This window comes from Wolffia australiana, chromosome 6 (assembly GCF_029677425.1).
Source record: "Wolffia australiana isolate 7733 chromosome 6, ASM2967742v1".
Lineage (NCBI taxonomy): Eukaryota > Viridiplantae > Streptophyta > Magnoliopsida > Alismatales > Araceae > Wolffia > Wolffia australiana.
Window position 1 is genome coordinate 7,712,440 of NC_135840.1, and position 8,852 is coordinate 7,721,291.

Here is an 8,852-nt window from a genome sequence, read left to right on the forward strand (position 1 = left end):
TAGGGCGAGAGAGAGGGTGAGAGGGAGAGAGAGAAAGAGAGAGAGTAAGAGAGAGAGAGAATGGCGAGAGAGGAAGGAGAGAGAATGGAAGGCCGACGTCGCGAGGCGGCGGCAACGGCTAGGGTTAAGAGGGATAGGGGAGGCTGGGCAGTCCTCCAAGAAGAGTTAAACAAAACTCAATTCTTGAAATTATGACTGCCTATTGTTTCTTGAAAACAATGGCCAATATATAGGTCTTGGAGGAAAGAGAAATTGACGAGAAAGTAAAGATGTGCACCGTGTCACGCCAAAGGGCAGTTGTGGATTTACCTTTGGCGTCGTGTCCTGACGCGCGTAGGGACGTGCGCGGGTGGAGACGTGCTAGTCGACGGTTGCGGCGTGTTGACTTTCGTGTTGACTCTGGTTGACCGTGGCGGGTTGACTTTGGTTGACTTCGTCGTCGGGTCCATAGCAGGCGTGTTGACTCCGGTTGATCATGGTGACGCGTTCAACAGCGAAGTGTTGGCGTCCTGGCCATCAAAATGCATTTCATTTTTTCTTTGGGGTCACATTCTTAGAGCAGCAATTGTGTTGCATGCGAGTTAAATTTGTGATTTTTCCCCTTAACACGTGTCCATGCATGGTTATAAAGTGGTGATTAGTCCTCAAAACCAATCATTATGGCTTAGTAAATTACAATGTCAAAATAATGTGTATGTTCGTGATTGATAAAACCCATCATCGGCAAAAAAATTGTGAATTTGATTGTGACAACCCCCACCAATAACTAAGATTGCTCGGGGTTGGATAATCTATCAAATGCTGGTTAAGTGTGGAGGATATAGGTTGTTTAAGAAGAGAGAATCGTTGGTTCCTTATAGTCATTTCTCTTTTCTATCGTGACAACTCCTGTTCATAAGATCTAGAAAAGTGTTTGTCGACTTCGTGAATTAATTTCTCAATGAATTTGAATAACAATTCAACATAATATGAAATGTTCATAAAATTATTTAATTATTTAAGAAATTCAAAAAAGTATTTGCTTACTTTTAAATTTGATCTCTTACTGAATGTAAAGTCATAAAACATAGATACATAATTACATGTATTGTAAAATTAGATGACATGCATAGAATTATCTCTAATGTTAGATAAAAGAAACAAACATCTTCATGATTTTTAATCATGCTTATCTACTTCAGTTGAACAAATAATGTGGTAAAAATGAAAGAGTAACATGTTAAATTATATTTAATTTGATGGTACCAAAAAAATAAAGATCCAACTGAATAAAATATGTTAAAATACCAAAAATCCAGAAAAACTTAACCAATGATAATTGTGCTTGAGGTGAATTTAACCAATTATACCATCGTAACATAGAAAATTGATTTTTTTCTTCAAAATTTAAAGCACTTCCCAATCATGATTTAATTAAATTAAGTTGAATATCAGAACTTCCCAATCCGGTTGCTCCCTCCTAGGAGCACCCTATCCATTTCATCAATCCCTGCTCTCCTTTGCCCTGCTCCCCTCCCCCCACCCATATACTTCCCTCCCTACAGACCCCTATTTGTACCCCCCTTCATCCTCCCTCCCTCTGCCCCCCTTCCATGCTCCTCCCTCTATGTGACCCCCTCATTCTCACACTCCCCATGATGATCACAAATGACATGCTAATTTTAAAATTTATGTGAAATAGTTAGCATGCTATTTTAGTTTAAAATATTTTTATGAGTCAGAACATAAAAAATTCATTATTGATATTTTATGATTTTTAGTGAAATTTATTACGATTCAATTTGCACCACCATTTGTCGCATTCTGATTTATCCGACTATAGCAAATAATTGGTTGCGACCAATGATTAGTTGAGAGAATTAACACAATTGATTGATAACTACCATTTTAACTTGAAAACATTTATACATTGATTGATAACTCAACTAACTTAAAGCACAATAAATGTGATGGAGGATGACTAGGACTGACGCAGATAGGATAGGCTAACTCAACTAAGGATGGATAAAACAGACCACAAATCAATACGATCAATTTCAAACATTTAAAGTCAGAGAAAATGTTGATGGTGCAGCCCCTCTCCTCGGTCGAGGGTGGGACGACTGTCTTACAACCACCATGGTGAAAACAAAGCTCCAAATCTAATATCCTGAGTGGTCGGAGAAGATTCAAACCTATTCAACTAACCTATTCTACTAAGTCTGACGGGGGTGGAAAAACAAGCGAGAAAATACTGGATGAAATAATGTGGATCACTAAAGAGGGAAGGGTGGACCTTTTGCGTTGGTAGAGCGCAATAGGGCGATGCAGGGAGTTGTGGAGGTGTTTGGTGGCGAGAGCAGATGACGTGCACTTTAACAAGCCATATGCGGAGCCAACTGCGTGGTCAATTAGCATGGGGTCAAGGGGGAGTCACCCCCTAGCGGGGTTCGGGACAGCGCCCTGAAACCTTAATAGTAGACGAGGATGACTGCTATGTACGCCAGTCGCGAGGGCGGCGGCTACGGGCAGCGGTCGCGTTGACAACGGCAGATGATAGGGAAGTCTCCTGTCAATGGTGGTAGCGGTGGCAAGCAGCGGTCGCAATGGCAGAGATGAGACTAGGGCACTTTCTTTTAGAAGAAAAAGTTCAATTCCAAAGAAAAATCACCAAGTTCAGTACAGCATTGGCATATTTATAGGCCTTGGAGGGAAGAAAAACTTGAAATAACTGTGAAATTCAAATCTAATTTTAAATGACGCAAGGATCCCGGGTCCAAGGTTGGTGTTGTCGACGTGTCATGACAAGGGACATCTCCTGCGGTAGTGGTGTAACGTCCGGTGATGGTGCGTGGTCATGTGTGCCACCAAAATGTGATACGATGCATATGACATGTGGCCAATGATGATAACTGCCATTTTAATTTGTAATAAGTGCATCTAACTCCTTTATTGAACATGGATATTAGAAACAAAGTGATTTGACTGATGGGAAATGACACATTAGATGAGCCAAAATACCTTAACTTTATTTATTTTTAAGGTCCATATGGTGGAATGTTATTTGAAGGAAATTTTAAACATCAATTTGAGGACTAATGGTTGGATTTTTTAGTCTTAATGTCATGTGTCAGGAACTGATAAAATGCACTTCTAGGAAAAATTTAAGGATTTGTGTCAGAAACACATTGATTTAATTTTAAATGAATATTTTATGCCAATTTATGGGGAATATAAATTTAGTAACTTCAAATCATGATATCTGATTATCCATAATGAGTTTCAGGCTCATTTTTTTAGGTTATCTCCATATTTATCTTCTCTATCCATGCATGGCCTTGAATACCACAATAATCTTAATTTAAGCATGCATTTAGCATGAATGTCTGCAGTTGAAGGATTGTATTAGTGTGTTTTCATGAGAAACATTTATCAAATTTATGACCATGATGATGATTATGTGAATTTTCTTAATTCTTTTGGCATCTACTTAATGTTGAAATGATTTTTCTAAGTCAAAGATAATTTTTATTTAATGATTCTAGATACTCTATAATTTTTATTAGGTTTCTATTTATTAGATCTTGCTCCATCCAATGTTCCAGTTAATATTGGGATATTCTAGCCAGCGATAGGTTTTAAACATAATTGGAAGACATATCATTTGACCTCACAGTTTGATAAGTCCAGAAAACCAAGTAGGGGTTAATTGTAACGTTTTAAGCAGATGGGGACGCATGTGAACTGGAAAAATTACGTTGTTTAAACCACACTCAATGTAATTACTCATCGGGAGACATGTCCTAATGGAAAATATGTGTATTTTGTGTAATAAATGCACACAGTGTTGACGACTTTGTCCAGTGAGAAAAAATGGTGTATTTTTTTGCAATAAATGCATGCTGACTGGCGATGATGTGGGCCAATCAGGAAATGGAAGATTTATGTCACATTTAATGAGATACCATATAATACACTCCCTTGAACACATATTGCTCAGTGGGTGGAGAAAAAATGTATCTTTTCTGAAATCTAACATCTAATGGATTCACTCTGACTGGACCAAAGAAAAATGGGAATTTTCATGCCAGTCTAGGCACATCTTTTTGGGTGAATGAAAAATAGATAAACCCTAAACTGTTGGTGGACGCATGGATGAGAGAGACGAAGGATCCAAGAACCATGATTTGTTGAACTTCAAGTCATGACATTTCAAGATCCGACATATAGATTTAACGTAAACTATAAGGGTAAACTTCATCTTTTAGCCATCTCTTGATCTTGTAAACAATATATTTGGGTAGAACTAGAATGGGTAAATGTTCTTGATATTAGTTAGCCTGGATGGACACATCAAGCTTCATAAGTTGACATTTAAGGGAGTTCTTAAATTAAATCTGTGAGTTTCTTCTCCTTCTTGATATCCCCCTTATTTTTTAAACATCAACCATGGACCAAATATACATGCTCTGGGATGGGTTAGTAAGCAAGATCATCATAGTCTTCTAAGAGTGCACAAAAATCCCTTAAAAATTAGAGAGGTAGATCTATATTCAATCCCTCAAACTGGTAGGGTATACAGTCAATATTTAAATACCTAAATTTTAAATTATGATATACTATTTCCATTAACTCTCTCATCCTTATCTAGGATAGAGAAGATAAGGATGAGAGAGTTGGATCCTACCCTACTTTTCGTTCATAGCAGTGAGGCAATCCTAAACCCTGAATGATGCCCTGATGGATGCAATGTGACAATTGAATGGAGCCTAGGCAGGGGAAACGGCATCTAACACAAGTAACCTAAAATGGAACCCTTTATGATGACAACTTTTTGTTTCAAGAAATGGACTTCATAAAGTATCTCGTGATTGATAATTCTTTGTACATCAAGTTCATGCCAACTTTATGTGAATTTTGACTTTTGTAGCTTGAGTTTGACATTGATTAGTCAACCCAAATAGAACGGACCAGACAAGATTAGTCCAAGTTTTTGCTAAAATCTGGGACCATACTTGGACTGTCAAACCCTAACCGGTGTACTTTTTGAACACCAAAAGACCATATCATCATCCAAGATATACACTCAAAAGGAAGGACCAAATTTCTTTGATTTTTTTGCACGTTGCAATTATTGAACACCAAAAAGCCATATTAACACTCAAAAGACTGAACCACAATCAAATTGGATGTTACCGATGAGACCTTGAATGGCATACCCACCAAGACATTCCCATAAATGGGAAGGACTATCTTAATTTCAAACTTCATAAATCTGTCCGTGAATTAAAAGAAAAAGTTGGGTTCTTATCTTCAGAGCAAAACCTACTGCATGTAATTAAAATGATTCGTGTAGCTATATAGCATAGCATTCCAAGATACACCAAGATGATTGAAAATTCTGCAGTGTATGGGTCACAGCTACATTACACTAGAGAGAAGAGTCTCCCTCAACAGAAGGGATGGTTAAACTTTGCTTTTTACAGTTAATAAAATAATAATTACTTAAAAACCATAATATTATTGTATACAAAACATGATGACTCTATTGAATTCAGACATTTGATACACTTATTTTTATTTTGATGAAATGGTCAAGACTACACCAAATATATATGAATTCAGACAATAAATTTTGGCACATAGTTCAAAATAAAAAAAATACATATGACTCAAAGGATCTTGCGGGATTGAGATTTTAGTGATGTGATTATGATACCTCAGCAAAATGTGTTTGATAGTTTTTTTTAGAGATATTGGTTTTCATGAATTCAATCCATGGCACACCCTCAGGGAGCCAAAGGCCCAGTTCAATTTATTCATACCATTATAGAAAACTCATTGGGCGACAACCTGACCTTTTCACATCCTAACATCAAACTTGCAATCCTTGATCCGTCAGTATTGGCTTATTTTCCCTGAACTATCTATCTGCAGACTTGGGATTTCTCAGATTTTGACTTTGCTGGGGACAGTGAGTGACACCAACTTTCTACATTTTCTATTGGGATAAGGTTCAGGAACTAGGCGTTGAATTTAATTCTATTTATAAGCCAGTCTATCAGTAGGCCGTGAGATGTTGGTTTACTTCTACATGCATTCTTTAACAAAAATAATCCCCTTCTTACCTATACGGTAGAACCAATATTTATGTGTGCGTCAAACGTTTGAGTCTCTTGAAGCAACATTTTCTATCACACTTGTGTTCTTCAGGCTACTACAACCAAGTGTTAACTTTTACTTTGAAGTTAGTGGCTCCTAACTTTTACTCTGTGTCAACCAAACAACTATTCCCAAGCAACTCATTGATATTTTACTAAATATTCCGTGGTCGACCAAAGTTTCACTGAGATACACCTGAGGAATGGTAAAGAATTTTGGTGCACGCCAAGCTGCGCACAAGAAATTATAATAATTACGCTGCACCAGATCTCTCTTGATTGCATTTTTAATGTTGAGTTTATCTTAGCAAGTTACGCGCTCACTCATGTGCCATAAAAAAGCAGCATGCACACGTCAAACTGAGAACGACAAAAAAAACATTTAATAATAAAATTCCATGACCTCTGAGAAAAAAAGTTGTCAGATTTCGTACCAGCCTTGAACTACAAATTTAAACATGAAATATAAGCGATGTACCAGGTTCCTTTTTCAATACTATTTATTTAGAACACGATCATCATCACGATCACTTAGCCACATTAAGAAGAGAGAATGCAGGGCAGCGTCTTGTGTGTTTTCTTAATACAGTTCTTAATTTTTAAAAATATTTCTTTAAACGAGTTTCTCCCTATCTCCTTCTCGATCTATTCATTTTTCTATCTCTCCCCCACTTTCCCTCCCTCCCTCTATCTATCCCTCTATCTGCCTATCCATTCATTTATCTATACAACAATCTACCTATCCATCTATCGATCCATCAATCTACCTATCCATCTATCTATCTGTCAACCTATCCATCCATTTATCTATACGTCTACTATCCATCCATCTATCTATGTATCTATCAAATTATTCATCCATTTATCTATAAATCTACCCATCGATCTATCAATCAACCTATCCATCCATTAACCTATCTATCAATCTACCTATCGATCTATCTATCTATCAACATATCCATCCATTTATCTATATATCTACCTATCCATCCATCTATCTATCTATCTATATATATATATCCATCTATCCATCTATCTATCAATCAACCAGTCCAATTTATCTATATGTATCTGCGTATCCATCCATCCATCTATCTATCTAAACATCTATCTATCTATCACCGTATCCATCCATTTATCTTTATATCTATCTATCTATTAACGTATCCATCCAGTTATCTTTATATCTATCTATCAATCTACCTAACCATTCTTCCATCCATCTATCTATCTACCTAACCAACCATCCATCTATCAAGCAACATATCCATCCTTTTATCTATGTCTATCAATCTACCTACCAATCTATCTATCTATCAAGCTATCCATCCACCCATCTATCAATCTATATCAAAACTTTAGCAGGAAACGAGGCGAAAACGAAGAAGAAAAGCCAACGAAAAAATCGCAAGCCAAGCCTAGACCTTGTCGCAGAGCCGGGAAGAGGAAAAGACGGCCGAGTGGCCAGGGGGGGAAGACGGAGAGGAGAGAGAGCACCAGGAGAAGCGACGGGGGGACGTGGGCGCGGCTCCGCCGGCCACGACCCCCCCACGGAGGGGCGGCAGCGGCCTGAGCTCAGGCGATATCGGCGGCGGCGCCGCCAGACCCGCCGCCGGACTCGGCTTAGGCCGGTGGCGGTGCAAGATAAGCCCAAGCACAGCCCACAACGCTGTCAAGAGAGAGAGGGCGACGAGAGGAACGCCGACGGCCAGCGCGAGCTTCTCGGCGTGGGCGGCGGCGGGGGGCGCCTCCGCCGCCGGCAGAACGGGGATCGACGCCGGCGGCGGCGCCGCGGCGGGCGGCGGCGGCGGCGGCGGGGGAGATGGGAAAAGAGGGAAGAAGGGAAGTGGGTCGGTTGGGGGAGGAGCGCTGGAAAGAGACGAGCTTGGAGGAGAGAGAAAGCCCAGGACTCCGGCCATGGCGAGCAAGGGCAGCATGGTGGCTGATGGCTTCTCTCTCTCTCTCTCTCTCTCTCTGTCTGTCTGTCTCTCTCTCTCTCTCTCTCTCTCTCTCTCTCTCTCTCTCTCTCTCTCTGGGTGTGAATGGGTCGGAAAAGAGAGAAAGAGTAGGGCTTTACTCTAGATGGTGGATGATGGTTTCTCTCTCTGGGTGTTTATGAGTCGGAGGAGAGATAAAGTTTTACTCTAGATGGTGGGTTACGGTTTGTGTCTGGGTGTAATAGGTCGGAGGAGAGAGAAAGAGTAGGACTTTACTGGTGGGTAATGACTTCTCTCTCTGGGTGTTAATGGGTCGGAGGAGAGAGAAGGAGTAGGATTTTACTCTAGATGGTGGGTTATGGTTTCTCTCTCTGGGTGTTAATGGGTCGGAGGAGAGAGAAAGAGTAGGGTTTTACTCTAGATGGTGGGTTATGGTTTCTCTCTCTGGGTGTTAATGGGTCGGAGGGGAGAGAAAGAGTAAGGTTTTACTCTAGATGGTGGTAATGGCTTCTCTCTCTGGTGCGGATGGGTCGGAGGAGAGAGAAAGAGTAAGGGTTTTACTATAGATGGTGGGTAATGGCTTCTTTCTCTGGGGTGTGGCGAGCAAGGGGAGCATGGTGGGTAATGGTTTCTCTCTCTGGGTGTGAATGTGTCGGATGAGAGAGAAAGAGTAGGTTTACTCTAGATGTTGGGTAATGTTTCTCTCTCTCTGGGTCTGAATGGGTCGGAGGAGAGGGAATGGGGGGGTGGTCAAGTGGGTGTAGCTAGTATAGTG